At 41.6% G+C, this 21,013-nt stretch overlaps 1 protein-coding gene across 2 annotated transcripts in view; it reads left to right on the top strand.

Moving 5' to 3' along the window:
• The window catches only part of znf609a (zinc finger protein 609a), a 107,021-nt gene that overhangs the window by 41,642 nt on the left and 44,366 nt on the right, over positions 1-21,013 (top strand). The window contains exon 1 of one of the 2 annotated variants that reach the window (XM_081356449.1): positions 4,092-4,341. The exons of the other annotated variant lie outside the window; for it this stretch is intronic. The gene's annotated coding sequence lies outside the window, so the exon portion shown is untranslated. Of the gene's footprint in view, positions 1-4,091; positions 4,342-21,013 lie in introns of those variants that run through there. 2 annotated transcript variants of the gene reach the window in all.

The raw sequence follows: 21,013 nt of genomic DNA, 5'->3' as shown, positions 1-21,013 counted from the left end.
TCACGCCACAGCGCCAACACGGTAATTATGTTGTTGTATTTCGTAAGAAAATGGATATAATTTGAAATCTGAGACTTTGTTTCATATGAATAATAACGAAGCACAAAGATTATTGCGATTTATTGGATGGGATGCGCGCTACAATGTTCCATTCATTCATCAACTGGAAACAGGATGACTAATCGATTCTTGGGATTTAAGAATCGATATCGGTTTGTACAAATGAGAATCGATTAAAATTGAGAAATCTATATTTTTTTTTACCCAGCCCTAGTTTACACTATGGAATTAATCTCATAACAGTACCTCAGATTTTTGTGCAAATTTTTTGTACAGCCAAGCAAGCACCCAGTCAGGGTTTCTTCAGGAAATCTAATCTGGTTAAACCACGCGATTGTATTACTCCGCTATGTTTTTTTTGGCAGTAGATGGATTAGTTCCACTTGTAATTAATTTAAGGATTTCAACTTAGGAATGTTGTTAAACCATATGAGCTTTTTTTGCTGATTGTTTGCTTTAAGTATTGTTGCTGTAAAGGTGACTCTTTTTAGTCCCATCCCTACGGGTCTTAAGCTTTCGAGAGTGCGCATTCATAATCCCGGGAGACGCATTAAGCTTTTCTTCGAGCTGCTCTTGGCAGCTGTTTTTGTTTCCTAGAACCTTATCAAAACACACCAGCTTTGGTGTAAACGCTCGATGCGTTATGATTAGCGTGGTGTGCTGTGTGCTTATTTTAAACCTCGTCGGCAGAAGTGCCACGGTACCGATCCGTCAGCCCACTCGCTCTGGCACGCCGAGCTCCATTTTAAGGGATGCTGACAGGAACACGGATTGATTTATAGTTTCTCTTTTTCTCCCTGTCAGAGGGTTGATCTTGTGCTAGTAAATACCCAGGTTATTTTTTCTCCCTCTTAACACTCCTTTCATTATTTGGAGGAAATGTGTTCCCCGAGGCTATTTCGTTGGTTCCGAAGGCTATAGTTTTGGTGTAATCCCGGCTGACATGCCAAAAACGGGATTAGATTCCCATTTATCGTTATGCGATGGCGTTCAGCACAATCTCTCTCTTCTCTCTCTCTCGATGGTAGAGTGTCTTTCTTTGAAAAATTCACTTTGGGTTGCTTGTTTTGCCTGGTGCGTAATTGCTACATCCTCACCAATAAATCCAGCGGGAGATAAAGATGGGGAGGTGGGAACCGTTCAATTGTGATGGCCTCTCTCTCTCTCTCTCTCTCTCTCTCTCTCTCTCTCTCTCTCTCTCTCTCTCTGTCTCTCTCTCTCTCTCTCTCTCTCTCTCTCTCTCTCTCTCTCTCTGTCTCTCTGTCTCTCTCTCTCTCTCTCTCTCTCTCTGTCTCTCTGTCTCTCTCTCTCTCTCTCTCTCTCTCTCTCTCTCTCTCTCTCTCTGTCTCTCTCTCTCTCTCTCTCTCTCTCTCTCTCTCTCTCTCTGTCTCTCTCTCTCTCTCTCTCTCTCTCTCTCTCTCTCTCTCTCTCTCTCTCTCTCTCTCTCTCTCTCTCTGCTTTTTGATTCAGCCATTAACTCTGACAGTCAAGTCATCTTTTTTCTTTATAATTAAGCGGTGTTTGCTAAGGCAACCATCGCTATTACTATTATTCATACATAGTATGTAAGGTTGGTTTGGGAATTAAGAACTAGCCTATTCTTATTCAGAACCAGTTTATTTGTTAAAACATACTAGTACTGTATGATTTTCATAACATTCGTTTTGAACCGGTCATACAACAGCGTAACAGATCCAATTTGATTCTTTTTAATGTTTGTTTTTCACCTTCATTTATCCAGGCAAGTCAATTGTCCTTGTTATCAGTTTAGAGTTTTGTATTAGCAAATGGTATTTATAAAATTGTTATGGAGAAAGTGTTTTTTAATATGTACATTGCTAATTAATATGTACATTGCTCCTTAAAAAGTACTAAAAAATCAGAATCAATTCCCATCCCTACATCAATGCTACATTGTCATTGTTTCCATTTAATTTGACTCTTATTAATATTGAAATAACTAAACCAAATTGGCATATATTCTGATCTTTTGAATCTGCTCTCAAATGAAGAAGAATTTGAATCTTGCTATTGTGTCAAGCCGGTGGCGAGGCCTGCAAAAGCCATCAGAGAAATGCGAAACAAAGCCCTTTCATGGCCGCCTCTCCCCTCCCTCCTGTTTTTCTCCATCTTCTCTCCCTCCCCTCCCGTCCGCATGTGCTCACTCTGTCTCTTGTAAGAGCGGTGTAAGAGTGTGTGTGTGTGTGTGTGTGGCGAGCTGTGGGGGAAGGGAAGAGCTCGCGAGAGAGAGCAGCTGTCCTTCGCTGTCAGCCAGTGCATTTCCAACGCCGCGCCTCGTTTCGTGTCTCTGTGCGTGAGTTGTGAGAGGAGAGGAGAGGGGGAGGGAAGAAGAGGAGAGTAAACGCGCGAAGGGAGGGTAAGATCCATGCTGTTGCAAGGAAATGCGGTTTTCAGTGCAGAGCCGCCGTTCAGTTTTCTGTTCTTTACCGTTGACAGTGTTTTAGCATGTGCATGTATGAGCGTGTGTGTGCGCGCTGTTGCACGTGCGCATTCTGCCAGAGTGGCGGCCATGTTTGAAAAGGGCAAATGAGAAGAGGAGGAAGAAGACACAAGTAGGCTAAGTTTTGCAGGTTTTATTTTTATTCATTTTCCGTTACATAAAGGGATCTAATTTGAAGACGACATGAAAGCTTTCGGTGTAAATGTTGATTACACAGTGTGCGAATCTAAAGCGGGGATCCCCAATCCTTTTATTTTAACTATTTTCACCTAAATATTCATTTAAAGCAGATTTTAAGTTAATATTTCAGTATTTTAACAACACATTCACAGCACTACTAGGGATGCCACGATATGAAAATTTTGGCCGATAACCGATAATTTTTTTGGGTTTGGAAGCCGATAACCGATATATTGGCCGATAAATCTAAATCCAAATTTTATGTAATTTTTGAGAGCCTGATTACAAAAACAAGTCTCATCATGTCTCAAGCACACGATTATAATATTCTCATTATAATTTTATGTAGGCGATATTACAGACCCGCGCTGCACATGTTGCACTTTACTGTATTTTCCATTTTTGAAGTGATTCCAATCATATTTCAAGCAATTTAAAGCCATCATGTTGAACAGTGCGCATCTGAAGTCTCTCAGCTGAAGGAAATAATCCATTATTTATCGGCTTTAATATATCGGCCAGAATTTCTTATCAGGCCGATAATGATAACATTAAAAACAAACATATATCGGCTGATACCGATATAGTTGCCGATATATCGTGCATCCATACACAAAACTGTTATCTGATGTTGGTGGACGACAACATGAAATGCATGTAAAAAATGTTTTTTAATTTTTTTTACATTATAATTTATTTAGCTTTTCATCAACTCACAAACACCTTCCAGTTCCTGCCTGAACCACAATGGGTTCACAGACAATAGTTTGTCAAAATAAACCCTAATATTTGGCAAAATAACGACGTTTCTCTTTTGCTGATGTAAGCAAATCTGTGTGGGCGGGGCAGTGACATCACAGCCTACTTTTCACAATCACTTTGGATGAAATCAAGCACCTCCCCTTATTATTTCTCGATAAACATTCCATTCAACTTAGAAATATGCGAGATTATTAAAGTAAAATGTGTTTTTAAAAAACTTTTACGTGTTGTCGTCTTCCAAAAAGTGTAAATAAAGAACAAAAAGAGACGTATACGCTCAAAACGAGTGTGAAAGAAACCCATTCACGGCTTGTTTCTGAGATCTGCAACCTCCCTTTTCTCATCCCAGACCATTCCCAAGTTGACAGCAGCCAGGAAGCCTGTACTCCATTATAACACTGCTTTTCCAGTTGGGAGAGGAGGGGAGGTCCGTCTTTTCCTGGAATGTCTCCTCGTTTTGGCTCTTTTGCTCCTGGGCCGGAGTCTCTTTGTGTCTTTTCCGCGACGAGAGGTTTCTTGCCACAATGTAAATCCCTTGCTGGTGTTTACATGAGTGTCGGCAGTGACCTTTTCTCATCTCATTTCTTTCCCTGTCTCTCACATTTGCGTTTTTTTTCCCTTCTCGTAGTTCCTCCCCTTTCTCTCACCCCTCGTGTAACTTTGGCACAGCGTCTCAGCTCTTGAACGGAGAGGCTGTTAAACTCGCTCACCGCACAATTTGTGAACGCTGCCCCTGGGTATTTTAGGCCCCTGGGTTTGCGATCCCGGAAACGCCCATGCTGTCCTGTCTACGGCTCAAACAGAGAGAGAAAGACTCGTCTGAGCTGCAGTTATGAAAGCCAAGGACATCCAGACAACATACACCGCCAGCTAGGAGGGTAAGAACTCAGGAGACAAAGCTACAGCGTTCAGAAAACAGACTGACTTTACTTGCATCCGCAATTAATTTGCTAAAATACTTACATTTGCATCTTTTTCTCTCAGTGCACTAGAGACACTCATCTACTCAGAGTTTAAATAACAAACCCAAAATTATTTGATTGAACGCAAACAGGAACGGCATCCTAATCTTTGTTTATTTTTCCAGGAAGTGTGTGTAACACACTGAAAGTGAACAGTGCATTGTGATGCAGTTACTATCAGTGAACATATCTACATTACAAGGTTTGCGATAGCAGAGATAAATTTGTTGATTAGAGAGTGATTGCTTCCAGCGTGGACTGGAATGTTGATCTGAGTGGAACAGTAAGATATCTTGAGATGCATTTGACATTTCGTTTTAAAGCAAGACGCTCACCAATATTTATAGACCAACACTTGAAAATCGAACAACTAATAAACAACTAATAGTCTATTTTAGCACTTCATCTCTTTTAAAAGTAATTAAAATGGTTGGTAAACGTGTCCTAATTTACTTGGACTGACTTCAAGCTTTTCATTTAAGTAGGATGAACGAAGGTTTAAACAATGGTGTGTCCCTGATAACCCTCTTCTCATGGGCTCCAGTTTACACGCCCGTATTAGAACAGACGACGGTCTATAAATGGGTCAAGACAGAGGAACTTTGTGAGTCAATCCATTGATTGTGTGCTGAAAGGAGAACATGAGCATATCTGTTTCATGCTCAACGTCTTTGTGCTTTTGTGTGAATGTGTGCCACTCCCCTCACCGGTTCACACTGCTCTTGTGTGTAAACAGCGTGGTGTTAACCGAGGTCAGGACTGCACAAAACCACAATGTTTTATTCATCTGTTTACCTCACTCTCGCTCTCCTTCCTCTCTGCACGCCAGCCGCTACAGGCCCGATCCGCAGACTGTCACACGCTCAGACCCGAGGAGGCCGTTGCGTTACACGCGAGCCTATTGGATGAGTCTGGACTGGCCCTCCTGCTTGTTTCTGTTTTGAGCGAACAAAAAGAGGAGCCAGATGCATTTTTCTATCCCCTTGTCTTTTGCTTTTTCCCTAAAATGTTAGAGCCTATTTACTTAAAATGATTCCTTCAAATTATTTTAGTTAGTTGACATTGCAACATTTTTAATACGTCCGTTTCTGTTACGTTTAAAGTTGACTTAAAGTGTAAGTTGCAGGTTAACCACCACAGCCAATTAATGTGTACATTAAAGTGCTCTATATGTATATATTTAATTATTTCTGTCTTAAAATGCGTTAAAATAACATTTATTAGGGTTTCTTCAAACGTAGCGTGTTTTTCAGTTACTGGGTGATGACGTCACAAGAGGAACTCGCAACCCATACTCTGCTAGATTCCTACTGTATTATGGCTATTTGGAGAACGACTGAGGATGTGGGAAACCATCAAATTCTTTATGGACCACAGCCCTACAATTTTTAACTGGTCAGGCGTGAGAGAGGGGAGCCATGGCACTCAAAGAGTTATTAATGCTTGGTGTGAGGAGAATGAGTGGAGGGTTAGCCAGGTGTCCCGGTGAGTAACGTTAGCTACGTTAGAGCAAGTCTAGCCTGGTGCAAATCGCTAGTCTCATCGACGCCTCAAACGTCATGTAATACCCTTCCTCAGTCCACGCGTTATCAATTTCTCACGATTTAATTAGCGATGTTTATTGTCAGAAAAGAAAAAGAGAGATCGATGTTTAGTGGAGCAGCTCGACCCGCGACCGGCTGATCTGACGTGCCTGAACCCGTTTGTTTTGCGAATAGCTTATTCTCATTTCAGGCAGGATCACGGTCCCCTTGAAGTCAGCACACACGAGTATGTTAACAGTTGAGTTATTTTATCCATAATTTTTTTATCAAATAAAACATACAACCAACTTGTCTGTAGTTATGTAAGGCATCTATAGCTATGACTATGCCGGTAACTCTACTAGTGAGTTCCTCTTGTGACGTCACGCTCCATCTAGTGGAAGGGAGCGGGAGCGGTTAAAACCACTGTTAAAAGTGCCAACTTTTCATATTATATCAGCATTTTGGTATAAAAAACAATGGTGGGCAGTTCTTATCTTTATGTTTAATAAACACATTGCATTATCTTCGTGAAAAATTTAACCTGCAACTTACACTTTAAGCTTTATTGGTAACACTTTACAATAAGGTTCATTAGTTAGCATTAGTTAATGTATGAACTAACATGAACTGACAATGAGCAATACAGTATTTATTAATCTTTGTTAATGTTAGTTAATAAAAATAAAGCTGTTCAGTGTTTCATGTTAGTTCACAGTGCATTAACTAATGCTAACAAACACAACCTTTGATTTTAATAACGTATTAGTAAATGTTGAAATTAATATTAACTAAGATTAATAAATGCTGTAGAAGTATTTTTAGTTCATGTTACATAATGAGCCTTATTGTAAAGTGTTAACGCTTTATTTTATAGTTCCTTTAACTCGATTTATTCTCAATAGAGAGATCTGAGAAGCGGTGTAACAACCCATATCACATGCTCTCTATAAATGCCGTATATCCAATGTCTTCATAAACCGCAAGCCTTGTTGTGCAGATTTGCTTGAATTTAATTCTTCCCCCTGTTGTGTTTGGTCTAGAAACTGAATCTGACATCAGATTATTTATCAAGAGAACAATCGGTGCTTTTAGGAGGATATCACACTTAATGCCCTGCTCAAATCTGAGCTATTTTTAAACAAATCCACAGCTGTGGAAGAGCTCTGAAAACCACCAGGGGTTTGTGGGTAGTCATCTTTTTATAAGCTAATTTGTTCTCAGAACCTGAGATCTCAAGCTTTCTTTTTTTAAAGTTCTTTCTTAAAGAAAAAAATAATTTAAGATGATCGCCACTGTGTTAGGCAATTGTTTGGTATCAGACACTATGCAAATTGCCTGCTAATAAGCATCTAATTTCAACCCCTTTCTGGACATTTTAAACAGCTTCTGGTGAACTGACAGCTGAAAGCTCTGGCGTGTTCTCATTTACAACACACACCTCACACTGATAATGAGCTCGGCTGGTGTCACATCTCCCTCTGGTTCTGATGCTGCCCGGTCCGGGGATAGACTGTGGAAAAACGTAGCTTTCTCTCCGACAGGTACACTGACAGGTTAACAGCCGTCTGTCTGGGCTTGATGTGTTTTAATGAGATTACCGCGCTGACCTAAAAGTCTACCGCGACTGAGACTTTGAAAACGAAGGAATAATATGTTTGTTTTCCAGGTCTTCTGAAGGGGTATTTGCACTGAACGCGATTTGCAACAACAAAGCGACCTCAGGTCATTAATTTTCAATTAGATTGTTCAAATTCATGCAAATGAGCTGAGTTGTAAGTAGGAACGCCAACTAGTAACCAGATAAGAATCGCTGTCATTATGAACGCCCTTGTTCTAATTTTAGTAAGACAAACTTGACCATTTACCCAGCATTCCCGCAGGCGTGGCGTCACCCGAGTATTTTTGACTATGCTAGAATGCAGATGTATGTGAGCAAGGTTGGGAGGACGGTGAAGGGAAAACAACAGAGTCATGCCTTTTTTATGTTGTGTGTTAAAAATGCATCAGGCATAAATGTTTAAAGGCAGGTGCCAGTTCGGTTCAGGCTCTCTGAGAGTTTGCTGCTTGTCTACCTCATCTCTCCTGACAAGACCCAAACTTTACCGCCAGACAAACAAAAAGTTTGGAGAAATGCTGTATGAATTCTTAAGATGGCAGAGCTTTGTTTATTACCTTTGTTAAGTTTTTTAACCTTTATTTGCTTTAAGATGTCATTTAGTGTTTATTTAAATGTTTTTTTGTGGTCTTTTTTTTGCATTGAAGACATGATGACTACAAACAGCAGGATAAATCTGTTTTAGTGGCATCTTCTTTTTCTCTCAAAGGCCTGACACATATTTTGTGCAAGCATGCAAATGCATATTATGCAAATCCTTGGGCCTCCCCCTCTCCATGTTACATTTCACCACCGAAAAAGTACCAAAATGTACCATAGTAGTACCACATTGTTCTTTGGAAGTGCTTTATTGACAAAAATACCACAGTATATGAATATATTCTGTTCCATGGTCTGTGATACAGTCACTCTTGTAAACTAAAGTACTGTTTTGTGCTGTTTTAACTATAGCTGCACAATTAATCAAATTTCTAATCGCGATTACGGATGCCAGGATTACGTAATCATTCAAAGCCACGATTACAAAGTCGTCTTATGTTATTCTGTGTGCTTAAGAGGTGTGTTTAGAGCATGAGGTGAATCACGATTACTTCAGAGAACCCAGCACAATAGGAACTACCAGCGACGCAAGTGTGCGCTGATTGGTCGAACACACGCGAAACACCAGCACCCACCATTTTTATTTACTTAATCCATGAACTAACTCTATGAACTTGGAAAACAGTGATAGATGAACCTCTCAACCTTTACGCTTAGTAGAAAATCCAATGCAAGTTTGAGGGGACCAAGCGAAACATGATTATGTATTTCTACTTAGCTAGCAACACTGGTGATCAACCACACGGCAAACGCTAATACTTATTCATATACTGTCTACTTTGAGTAACAGTTCTATCTAATAACATATTAGATATGACTGTTAAACAGATCGGAAACTAATGAAGATGTCTTCATCGCCGTCAAAATAAAAGTTTGCCTTGTCGTCAAAATAAGTTAAAACAACAAGCGTGGCTTACGTCACTTCAGAGTTCATACTGGTGGTGCGAATGCAACCAGGAAAATGGCCATGGGGGGAACATTAGTTCTCGGGCAATCACCTTGGTGGCTAGGAGCTACCCAGTGGGAAAGCCCCTATTATTATACCATGCACACACATATACATATACATATATTATTATTATTTTTTTTTTTTATTAATTAAAAGAAGAAACCAAACCGATGTATAGTTGACATTTGAGGCTTAATGCTATAGAAAAGCAATAAGTTTTTTAGGAAGTTTTTTTAGCTTGTTTTTAAATTTATATAAAAAATATGGCATGCAGTTGCTTCAAACAATGGTATAAAGCTATTCAAAACATCATTCAATGTAAATTGTGATAATCGTAATTAATTAAAATAAAAATTTCAATACAATAATGATTTTTTTGTCAGAATCGTGCAGCCTTTTCTGTTTTTAACCCGTCTTTGAACTTTTCATTTGTGTCAGTGACCTGTTTTTGGTTTTTTGGTCTGTGTGTCTCATTTCTGTCAGACCTTTGGTTAACCTGTTACTTGCTCTGCATTTTGCAGCCATGCAGTTTAACGTGTTGTTCTGACGAAGTGCTTATCTGTTTGTGTGAGGTGGAAAGAGAACTCTCAGTATGACTATGTTGCACAAATCTGAAAACACCAGTATGTTTTCACTGCTATTCCTCAATGCTATCTGTTCCTCTCTCTCTTACTTGCTTGTCCTTGTATCCGTAAGGCCCTGGAGGTGCAGTCGGGGGGAGGAATGAAGGGATTTATGAGGTGTTAGCATGAAGGGGCCTCCCGGCCTCCTGCGTACTGTGTGTTAGAGAATGTCAAGCGTTCTGTGAACTGCGTTGCTGCGAGAGCCATTGCACGCAGTGACTGCTCAACTGTGGAATGTGTTTTCAGTTCACGGTTCATCTTCCAAACCTGTGTGTCCATGTAGTTCCTGGGCTTACACCCTGAACTGTGCAACAGAGAGGTTTGTCTTTGTCTGTTTGTTGAAGAAAAACACATCAATTGTTAACAGTTGCAACAAAGTGCAGTGTGACAACTGCTTTGAAAAGAAGATTTGTTGCAGTTTGAGAAAAGCTGAATGATTCAGAAGGACTGCACTGTTATGAAAAGCCTCACGCTGAACCCCTCGATCCATTCAGATTCCCATGTGATTGCCGTTAACCTCCCCTCACTTTCCCCAGCCCAGCCAGTGTGTCTTTATTCCAAATCCTCAACTTCTCCACTCCACCGACTTGATGGCTTTTTGCTGAGGATTAAACAAGGGGTGCTTTGGTTAAAAGCTTGGGGAGCTGTGCAGGGGCTCGCGTTCCTGCAGCCCTTCATCAACGGCAAGCTGGGACACAAAGCGGGCATGTGTTCTCTGCCAAGGGACCTGATGGCATTTCTGGGCCTCTGAGTCTCTCTGGATTAGTGCCCTGGAATCTGGCTTCCTGGAAGCAGCGAGCCAGACGGGCCCCGTCAGCGGTACCTTGTCACATGCCCGGCCATCCATCTGTGGACTCTCTATCAGGCTATTGTGAAGAGGACCCTGTTCCCGAAACGGCATGGAAATTCAGGTATCTGCTCAATGTTTGTTTTTTTCCTTCAAAAAAGTTACCCCAGCAAATGGACACTTAAAGGAGCCATGGATCAGAGCCTTATATCAAATGCCTGCAAGACATTTGTATCTACTGTATGGTTACCATCAGACAAAGACGAGTTACTGAGAGGAGTGGAGGTGGACTTAGAAACATTGGATGCCTTTGCTCTTAATGCAGTTATGCAGAACTGAACCAGAAGAACCTGTATAATGAATTCCGTATCGTTGCCAAAATCTGGAGTTTAGACAGTCCTTAAGTAACTTGCTTCAAAGATGTCTTATCTGTGATTGGTGATTGATTTTTTAAAAAAAACCTGATTATAAATCCAGGTTTCATATGGCCCTCACACATCGGGTATCCTCTGGATCGGGGTCAGCCTTATTTAGCTGAATTTATTTTCCTCGTAATGAAACAACAAAAATATGTATCCTTTACCTTTAGAAGTTTCAAATGCATGACCTCAGGTCTTCTCCAGAATTCTGCAGAGAAGAGTTTCTGGCACTTTGCCAAGGTTTCATGCCTGGTAGAAGAGGGGAGTGTTTGACCCCACAAATCATCACAACGTTGCTTCCACCTTGGGCAGGGAAAGCAGTATTCCCACATCTTTACCCCTGCATGTCTTCTGAAAAACCAGCAGCGCCGCCGCCTCCCACATCATATTTGGCATTCTTGCGTTTCATCAGGCTCTGCCGGTTGGTTTGAGGAGGATTTGTCCTTATTAGATACCCAGAGAGCCCTGTGGTTAAAACCACAATCATATTTCTCTACCATTCCTGGCAAAGCAAATGTGCTGAGCCCTAAAAGATGGGCCACCTGTCATCAATTGTGCCTGAATTAACTTGTCTTATTTATGGACCTGTAGGTCAAAACTGTTTTGGATGCAGCCGCTCTGAGCCCCAACATGTCTGAATTCCCAGAGTGTTTTCAGAAGTCTTCAGCCAGTATATTCCTGGCTCTTTTGCTTAAAATTCACTCTTTCGCTCTCTTTCCCCTCTCTCTTTGAGTCAGAATTGATTGAAAGCATCTCTCTGCACTCCTGGAGTGCTTGCCTGCAGGCTTCCCTCCAGAGAACACTTAAGGACTTTTCCACTCCTTCTGACAGGCACCAGTAATCAAGTCCTTGTCCTGATCCAGGAAACATGTATTGGTATTCAGGCCCTGCTGTCTCTCTCTGGCTGCCGCTGAGATCGAATCAGCATGCTGGTAATTCATATTCGAGACTGTCCTCATACTGCACCCTTCCCTGAGGAACAGTCATAATAAATGCAGGCAATTCATCAAAGTTCTGTAGATCTGCCTATCTCAGCTTGGCAAAAAATGGATATGTTTGGACACATACACCGGATTCGGCTCAAATTCTGTTCATTGTGCGGTGGGAGAAATGCTTCGATGTGTGAATATTTTATAAGCCCTCATCTGGAGTGACAGGCAAAAGTAGCTCTTCTTTGTTAATTACATGGATTAAAGATATATTAAAGAATCTTATTTGACATGCACTGGGATCATTGCAGTTAGGAGAGGGATAAGAAAGAAAATGCCTGAGGGCTGGAAGAAGATACTTTCCATTTCTTCTCCTAATGCTTGTTTACTTTATTCAGATGTCTTTGTCTTTATCTTGATTTTGTTTTTTTAGGTTCATCAGCTTTGTACACTTGCTATGGTTTTCTCTTTCTCTCTCGGTGAGAATTTGTGTGTATGAACAAAAAGGGAGGAATTCAACCAAAGGTACCTGGGCTCATTTGTCATGCTAGTAAATGAGCTCAAACCATTTGATGGTTTTCTTGTTGGCCATTTTGCTAATGCCCTTTTCTAGTTCACAAATGCAACCCCTGTGGCATGACGATAACAGTATCATACATTTTTGCATCTTTATCTCAAATCAGGCAAACAGAAAACGCTTTTTCAGGTCAGCAAACGGAGCTGTTGGTCACTGTTTGCATCCAGCTAACAACTTCAATAACAATAATCAACCTCAGAAGGAAGAGCTGTTTTTCATTGCACAGTATGCGACTTTGTTTGAAATAACTACAGGAGGTGCAACAAATACTGACCCTTTAGCCTCGGAAAGGCCACATCAAAGTCCTCAAAGTCTGTTCTGGAAGCAAGCCAGACTCTCTCTCTCTCTCTCCCTCTCTGTAATCTGTGGTTCACCTCTTCACTGAGTGCAAGAAGGCACTCTGGGCTCTCATTTTCTAGTCTCTCTGCCCTGCAAATTGATCCCTTGGCTCTGGATGAAATGGTGGAGTTGCCGAGTTCTCAGATAAAACCCCTTTTCCTCTCAAGGATCTGCCTCACAAAAGGAAATTGGGTTTTTCTTCTGAGCCAAGAGAGTTGGTGCGTGCAGATTGCAGTGTTTCATGGCTAAGCTGCAAGAGTTACTTCTAAAATGTACAGGTGATTATAACCAGAATTCCAGAGCACAGTCAAACAACAGAGGCTCTGGAATGGTTATCCAATTATCAGCTCAATCCGACAGGAGTTTTAGGAAAACCAAGAATATCCCAAGTTGAGCTGGGTAATTTACAACCTCTTGACTTGAGTTTGGCAAAGTTTGAGATCTCCTCTTGGGATACATGCATTTAAAATTCCTTTGCAATCATTGGATGTCAGCCATCTTGTTATTTTGTATACCCCATCAGTAGTTTTTTAATCTTATGTATTGTTTTTTAGAATTGATAACAAAAGTGTTCAGTGGATGCAACACCTTCCCATTATTCCATGGGCTGTTGAATCAGGGCTTAAGTGAGTGGCTAGTTCTGCAGTGTTAGCCAGTGTTATAACCTCTCTCTTTCCCCTCCTACTCCACTTTCTTCCTCACCCCTCTCTGCCTCCACCTTCCCACCTCCCGTCCTCTCTCATTTAGTTTTATCTGGCCATTAGCGGATTAAGTGCTTGAACTAATGAGGTCATCAAACGGAGGCTTCTCTCGGAGAAAGGCGAGAGTGTGAAAGAGAATTTCTCATTTTAGAGTCCATATTGTGGATGCCCAAGAGCATTGTGGGCACGGTCTACTCAAGGGTGTTGTTGACGGCATCCACCAAAGAGCTTTGTTGAAGGATTCTCATGGATTGGTGAAACCACACACAAATGCTTATCTTTACATCAGCCATGGCCTCACTCCCAGTTCCTCTTCATGCATCTTGTTACCCGTCACTCATAAAGTAGAAAACATTCTTGGACTTGATGGGCTGTCGCTTGTCGCTGAATTTACATGGGACCTGCAGCCCTTAATCTCCCTCTTACTTTCTCTCTCTTTATGTTCCTCTAAGCACAGTTTGCTCAGGGTTTGTCCTTGCCTGCTAAAAGTATTTAGACTTCACTCCTCTGTATGCAAACATTTGAGTGCATGCAAAGCGTTAGCCAGTGTCAGATTGTCGTCTCTGAATTCGGATGTGGATTGAAGTCTGTGGTAGAATCGTGCTTGTATTCCTGAAGTAGCTTTGTTGGGAATGGGTCATTGTATGTTGTTTGAAATCTGGTTGATATATTAGGCCTTTAGTAAGTGTAATCATATATTGAAAAATGTGAAAAAAGATAATAGTTGATTCCATCCATAGTCCTGATCCAAGACCCGTGGTTGCCTACAATAAACTGGTTTACTTAAAGAAGACCCATTGTGATATTTCTAAGTGTATTATCAATAAAGGAGCTTGTTGCAACTGGCTTATGCTATTCGCTGACTGATGATGGGTAGTCATGTTTTCCTGTGTGGATAAAAGCGGAGGGATGAGTCTCTTTCTATTTCTCATTACCCTTCTATGCCTCACACTCCCTCTCTGGGAGTTTGCCCCTCCTCCCTGCTTCGCTGAACAGTAACAGGAAGCCTTTGAGAGGCTATAAATAGTCGGTGCTCTCTCCTCCTCCATTTTTCTCCTTCTCCCTCTCTCTAAATCCCTGCAGATAGCTCACTGTAAGTGACAGGTCCGTCGCTGACTGAGGATGCAGTATTCAACCCCCCAGTAGCCCACGGCACACCAGCAGCGTCGGCTGACTGCCAGAACCCAGCAGATAAACTCTGCCTGAAGAGCTTCTCCAAGCCCTGCCAAGTCAAAAGCACCCAGGGAGCTTTTCCCCCCTCTACCCCTTCACTCCTCCTGCTGTTGGGCGAACAAGCAGTGTCCTTGTGCCACGGCTCTCAAAATTCAAGAGCGGTGTCAGTTACTCAGGGATCCTTTAGAGAGAGAGCTGTTTGGAGTAGGTGGGAAAAAAGGAGGAAAAGAGAGGGAGGACAAGGTGGAAGGTGAAGTAAATCGAGAATGTGAGCGGAGAGAAAAAGAGGGAGGTTGTTTTTTTGAAGTCTGTGGTTCTCGAGCCGATTTGAGAGGTAAGCTTGTGGTTGTTAAAGACAGGTTGAAGCGAGTTTGTGTGTTATGTAAGGTCTGGCAGCTGAGATTTGTGGTGGGGCCGAAATAGTATCACGGTCTAAGGGTCAACTCCGCCTTGCATGACATGTCCTCCCACTTTGGCCACTCTTTTTCCTCCTTTGCCTTCCAGACAAATTTTACTCCAAGTACTTGTAATTAATTTTGTAACCATGAATCATTTTTATTCTTGACTCTGAACCTCAGAATAGACAAAGCATGCATTTTCACCATTACTACTTGTAATCATTAGCAGCTTGCTTTTTACTGATAGGTTATCTGTATGACCCCTAAATCTGTTTGTAATGTTTCTAATGTAATCGTGCATGGATTTCCTGATTCCACCATTGTTTTGCTTGCATTTCACAACATGGTAGCTTAATCGTAATCTGCTATCATCCCCTGTACTCTTCGTGGGTAAACTCAATGTGTGCCAACATTCAAGCTGTTGAGTTCAGGGTTGTTTGTTCGGTCAGATGCCTTAGGGTTTGGATGCAGGTTGCTGCTGTTAACCTTGTGCCGGTCTCAGTTCTCCTGATTAGCAGATATCCGGCAACAGCTGGAATGAATGTTGTTATTTAGTGCCCGTTTATCGTTGCTGACAAAAAGAGGCATGTGCCAGTCAAAACAAAAGCAGACCAGGATACTGTTTAGCAGAAATGGATCTTGAGAAGTGTTGTTTTTTTTTGTACTGGGACCCATAAAACCATGTTAGACATGTTAGATGTTATTGGTACAGCCTTTTAATCAAATATTCCCCAGTCAGCTTACATCAAACGCTATTGGAACCAGTTGTTAGTCAGGTTTCTCATGCAGTTTACAGATCAGTTACTTATGATGTTCAATTTCAGTTAGGATGCACCATTAGAAGATGGCTACCTATTATGACTGTTCGATTAAATTAAAAATCATAATTATTTTTGGTCAATATTGAAATCTTGATTATTTAAAACAATTGTTTGTGGTCGATATGATCAAAGTCTTATTTCACGATATGATTCATTTTTAAATACAGTGAAATTTCACAATAACTGATACACAAAAATTCCAAACAAAATGGACAAATAACAAGAGAATGAAAATGCAAATTAAATTTTTTGGGGGCTTAATTCGCTTTTCATAACACCGTGTAATACCAGGCCCGTCCCGCAGTTTAGCAACAGTAGAGACTGCATTCTGCAACACTCACTTATTTGGCTGATTTGGATGTTAAGTTTGGGCTTTTAGGGAGGAACGAAAGCGCCCCACTGTGAAGTAAAGGAAGGTGCACTGGACTGATAATAATCATTTTATATTCATAATCTTAGGAAGCCAAAATCGAATAATTGATCATTTATTACGAAATCAAAAATCATAATAAAATTACTAATAATTGCACATCTCTACTACCCATGTCGGCATTAGATGAGGTTTGAGGAAGTATGTCTGCAATGTCTAACCTGAGATACAAAATATTGCTCTGGCCATTCACACGGGATCATTTAGAATTAAAATGTTCATTACAAATCATTGGTCATTGACGAATAGGATTACAAATGTGATTAAATCCAAAATCTGTTTGTGATTGTTGGCATGTGCTGGGATGTTATCCAACATTTAGACAAGTTAATCTCCTCTGGAACGTTCTAAAGCTAACACCAGTTCCCTGTTCAGTCCGCATTGCCAAATTCCAAGAGCTGTTTCTTCTCCTCTGTCCCTCAGGGCTTCTTATCTACATCGGCTCTCTCTTGACCCACCCTGCCCTTCTTCCACCCCCTACTGCTGGTGCTCCAGTGACTAACCTTGAATGTGGGTTATTATTGTAATCAGCTCTGCTTATATGGAATAACCTGAGGCCGTGTGGGCAGGACCTGGTTGGGAGAGAAACCTGGGGGTGGTCCAGAAGTTTCCATAGTGCAGATTGAACTTTGGAAACACATTCAGTTCTGTGGCCTACAAGTTTTTTCTTCAGCAGTTTAAATGCATAACTTCTGAAAATCTGGATGTGAATGGTTTTGTTGTGACTAATGTGTAGTGGGGGGTTCGTAAGCGATTTGAACATGAAGTGTTTTTCTTATTTGCTGACTCATTCCACTTACGCCTACAGCTTAAATGGTGCAAAACAAACTTCTAGATACCAGAGCTCGGTCTCAGTGGTGGAGATTGTTTGAGGGTGAGATCGTGACCTCCATACAGGAATGTTTCAGAGATTTTCATAGCTACTTGGGCTTTATGTAGCACCTTAGATCCATTACTGCTATATAAGCTGCACAAGCAATCTCCTGAAACCCATAGATGAAGAAACAAGACTTTGCGGGCTCTAGGTTTGCCGTCCCACTGTGTATTCGACTGGTTGTGGTCAATTCCATTTCCAGCCGGTAAATCTTCCCGATGAAGCTTGCTTTCAAGAAAAGGTGGTGGAATTAATTTCATCATATATAAACTCATTAAAATAAGTGCATCCCATTATACGATGAAATGAATTCCACCTTCTTTTCTTGAAAGGAAGCTTCACTAGGTCTCGCTGAAGCTGAGCGTATCATGAGCAAGTTTCGGTAACGACGAAGTGGGCCTAGATGGAGTGCGTAGACACACTGATTAATGTGCATTTACTTAGAGTTGTTTGTTATCCTTCACTTTGAATCTCGTTTTGTTCCAGACAGCTTAGCGTGCACTTCCTTATGGAATCAATAGATGCTAAGCCATCCGTTAAAGCTTGTGTGGTTATCAGGCAATCTGAGGTCTCTTGCTCTCTCTGGGCAGACTGATCTTCCACCATCTGGCTTAATGCAGGTTGTTTTGTCCTGAATACTGGTATGCTTCAAGACCTCGTTTTTTTCTTCTTCTTCTTTTTCCCACGCAGGAAACACTATCTTGATTGTTATGCTGTCTGTAGGGGAGATTTTCCTCTCGGGTCTTGCTTGCGTTGAGGTCAGATTACTCAGAGCGGTACTTGGCTGTTTTTCTTCTTCTTCTGGCCACACAAACACATATTCCCCAACACCCCCATTCCCCCCCACGCTCTCTTCCACTTGTTTTCTCCTCTCGGATTGTCTGTTTTCACGCATGGAAAGTAAGAGCCCCCCAGATGTGAACTGGCTCTGATCCATCTCAAGAGAAACTGGGGCAAAAGCAGTGTCTACCCTGGCAAAATGAGTGCATTGTTCTGTTTTAATTATACATTTTCACTCTGTGTCCACACTGACAGTGCTTTGAATGACTGAAATTCATTAAATTCCACTGAGAATTGGAGCGTCAGTGACTTCTGGTTGTTGAGAAGCCTTCTAGAACGATATCTGATTGTGAACACGATACAGGAAAGAATGAGTTGACACCAGGATTAAAGCTAATCATCCTTTTGATTTTCACTTCTACTCAGTTGTGGTTTCTATCAGTGTGTTTCTCTTCAGTAGATCAGATTTAGGAACTAGTCCATGTCTTGATGATTTTAACTCTTGTGTTGACCATTGAGCCATTTGTTGGTTGCATGGATCAGTTGAAATGGTGGGTTTCGAACAGCAACTAATAATTTTAGCCATGTTGTTGTGGTGACGGTGCAAGTGTGTAGGCTTGGCTCTGCTTTGCTTTGATTTCTTGTTTTAACAGCCCAGATGCGGTTGTAAAACACAACGTTCAACTCAACAGCCTGGAGGTGCAGTTTTAATGTGAAAAGCCCTTAATCTTTATCTGCACTTTGGTGAAAGAGAGCAGCACATCAATTTACATCTCTAGTCAAGTGTTGCTTATTAAAATAGTAAAATGATTAGCATTATTGCTATATAATATATTTTAAAAACAAATAGCAACATTAATGAATAATAGTACAATATTGTAGCCGTAGACCAAGTGTTTACTATACAGTAGTCAACATTTGAAGTGGATCAAAGAAGTTCATCAAAGTTGTCCTAAGACCAGAACGGGTTCAAAATTCATGTATAACTTTGAAAGGTTTTGATCCACTTCAAATGTTGACTACTGTATAGTACTTTCCTAACGGCTTGTTTTTGCAGTAGTGAATGTTAGTAAACGCATAGGTGGTCGTGTAACTGTGATGTGTTACAGTCGGTTTAGTTTTTTCTCACCATCAGCAAGTCTCCATATTTAGCCGTGAGCGTCTGCTGACATACAGAAAACACACACTATTGGTTGCCAGCAACTGCACACAGGTGTTGTTGAGGTTACCACTCCTTGCTTCCTTTCCAAGACTCTCTCTCTTTCGGTTGCTCAGCAGATGCACACACACACACACACACACACACACACACACACTCACACACACACACGCTCACACATGCACATGCTTTCACATTCACAGCAATGCATGCACACTTGTTCATCTCGCAACGGTGAGACGGACAGAGGCGTCTTACAGGTAAATAGATGCGTGTTGAAACAGAAAACGATGCATACTGAGTGTTTTGTTTTCCTGCAGATTGCATTTGACGCTGTGGTTTTATCAGCCTTCAGACTGTTCGTTTTGTTCCTGTTTTTTCTTCTTCTCAGCGCTCATAATTGCTTTGTTGCTTGCGTGTGTGTGTGTGTGTGTGTGTGTGTGTCATCTCTCTGTTCTCGCTCTTCCTCCAGGAAAGAGAGAGTCGCTCCTTCGGTTGTTGCTAGGACGTGCATCTCTTATTCTCTTAGCAACAGGTGATTTCTCACTGAGAGGCTGTTGCTAAGGGCCGTCGGATAAAGGGAAACTCCTTGCGATTCATCCCGTTTCCCACAGGGCTCCACTTGGCCTTCCTCCCACTCAATCAACCGAATCTGATTGGCAACAGACTCCGTCTTTTAGGAGCCAATCGTAACGTTTGCTTCGACGCAGAGGAGGTATTAAATGTCTCTTGGTGTCATTGTTTGTGCGCTGAACCTTTTCCCCGCTGTGTTTTCATCGATGCAGAGCGTCAAGCTTCTCAGCACGCTTTCCAAAATTGATATTCTGCCTACGCGGCGTTCTGCTCGTGTGGCCAATTGAACCAAATTAACTGTGCATATAACGCCTGACAGTCTGCAGAGCTAACAGTGTGTTTCTGCTGTAGCTGAGGTGTGGTAACGAGGTTTCTGTGGTAAACACGGCTAAAGCGCTCAGACGGCCTCTTCCTGCTCTGTCCTGTTCACCTGTCAGCTCGTCAAACCCCACGCTCTCATAACGAGCCAGCAGCCGGGCTTCTGTCACGATGAAGCGAGGGGAACGTGCGGAGTGGCTAGTGCTGCTCTTCTCCCTGACAGGAAGATAACAAGACATCCACAGGGATGCTGTTACCAGGAGATGTCAGGCGGAAAAACTCTCCATCTCACATCGGGGTATTTGTTCGTTTGATATCTGTACATTTAAAGTGAGCCAAAGACTGGTTGATTTTGTGAAGTTCACTGTTGTGTTTTTTCTAGTGTTTTTTCTTATAGTACCAATGTTTGCCGGCAGTTAGTGCTGGGCGGTATACCGATTTTTTTTTCTGTTATGCATTTTTAATATACCGCAATACCGTACGTCACTTTAACGATTGCAGTGCGGCATTGTTTGAGAGGGGTCGCTTTTCACTGGCGGTGAAGATGGATATGTTAAACTAATTGATAGCTGTCAAGTTATATCGTTTCCCATACATTGGCTCACGATATCAACACAGCCTTTTGGAAAATGTATTTGTGGTTGGCATTGGCATCGTTGAACAAACATGAGCACTGCACGTTTCACAGTCGAAGCGTGGCGCGGGTGTTTTTAAAGGGAACTGACTGTCTTTAGAAAAGTTTCGATGTTATTTTCATTTAATCTTTATCTTTTATGAGCGCTGCGCTGCTTTGTGTACCGCCGTTACCGGGGAAACCGCTGTTTCTGACGCACCTACAGCGCCTCCTGCTGGCACATATTTGTAAACCGCATCATTTTGTGCGAGCCTGTATTAACACTAGTGTGGATTTTTCTACAGTATCGACTCATGACAGTAAAACAGGCCATTCTAAAGGCCCGTTCACACCAAGCACGATAACTATGAAGATAACTATATA

The sequence above is a fragment of the Scardinius erythrophthalmus genome, assembly GCF_964197995.2.
Source record: "Scardinius erythrophthalmus genome assembly, chromosome: 24".
Classification (NCBI taxonomy): Eukaryota; Metazoa; Chordata; class Actinopteri; order Cypriniformes; family Leuciscidae; genus Scardinius; species Scardinius erythrophthalmus.
Note: the sequence above shows the minus strand (reverse complement) of the source record. Positions and strands in the feature narration are given on the sequence as shown.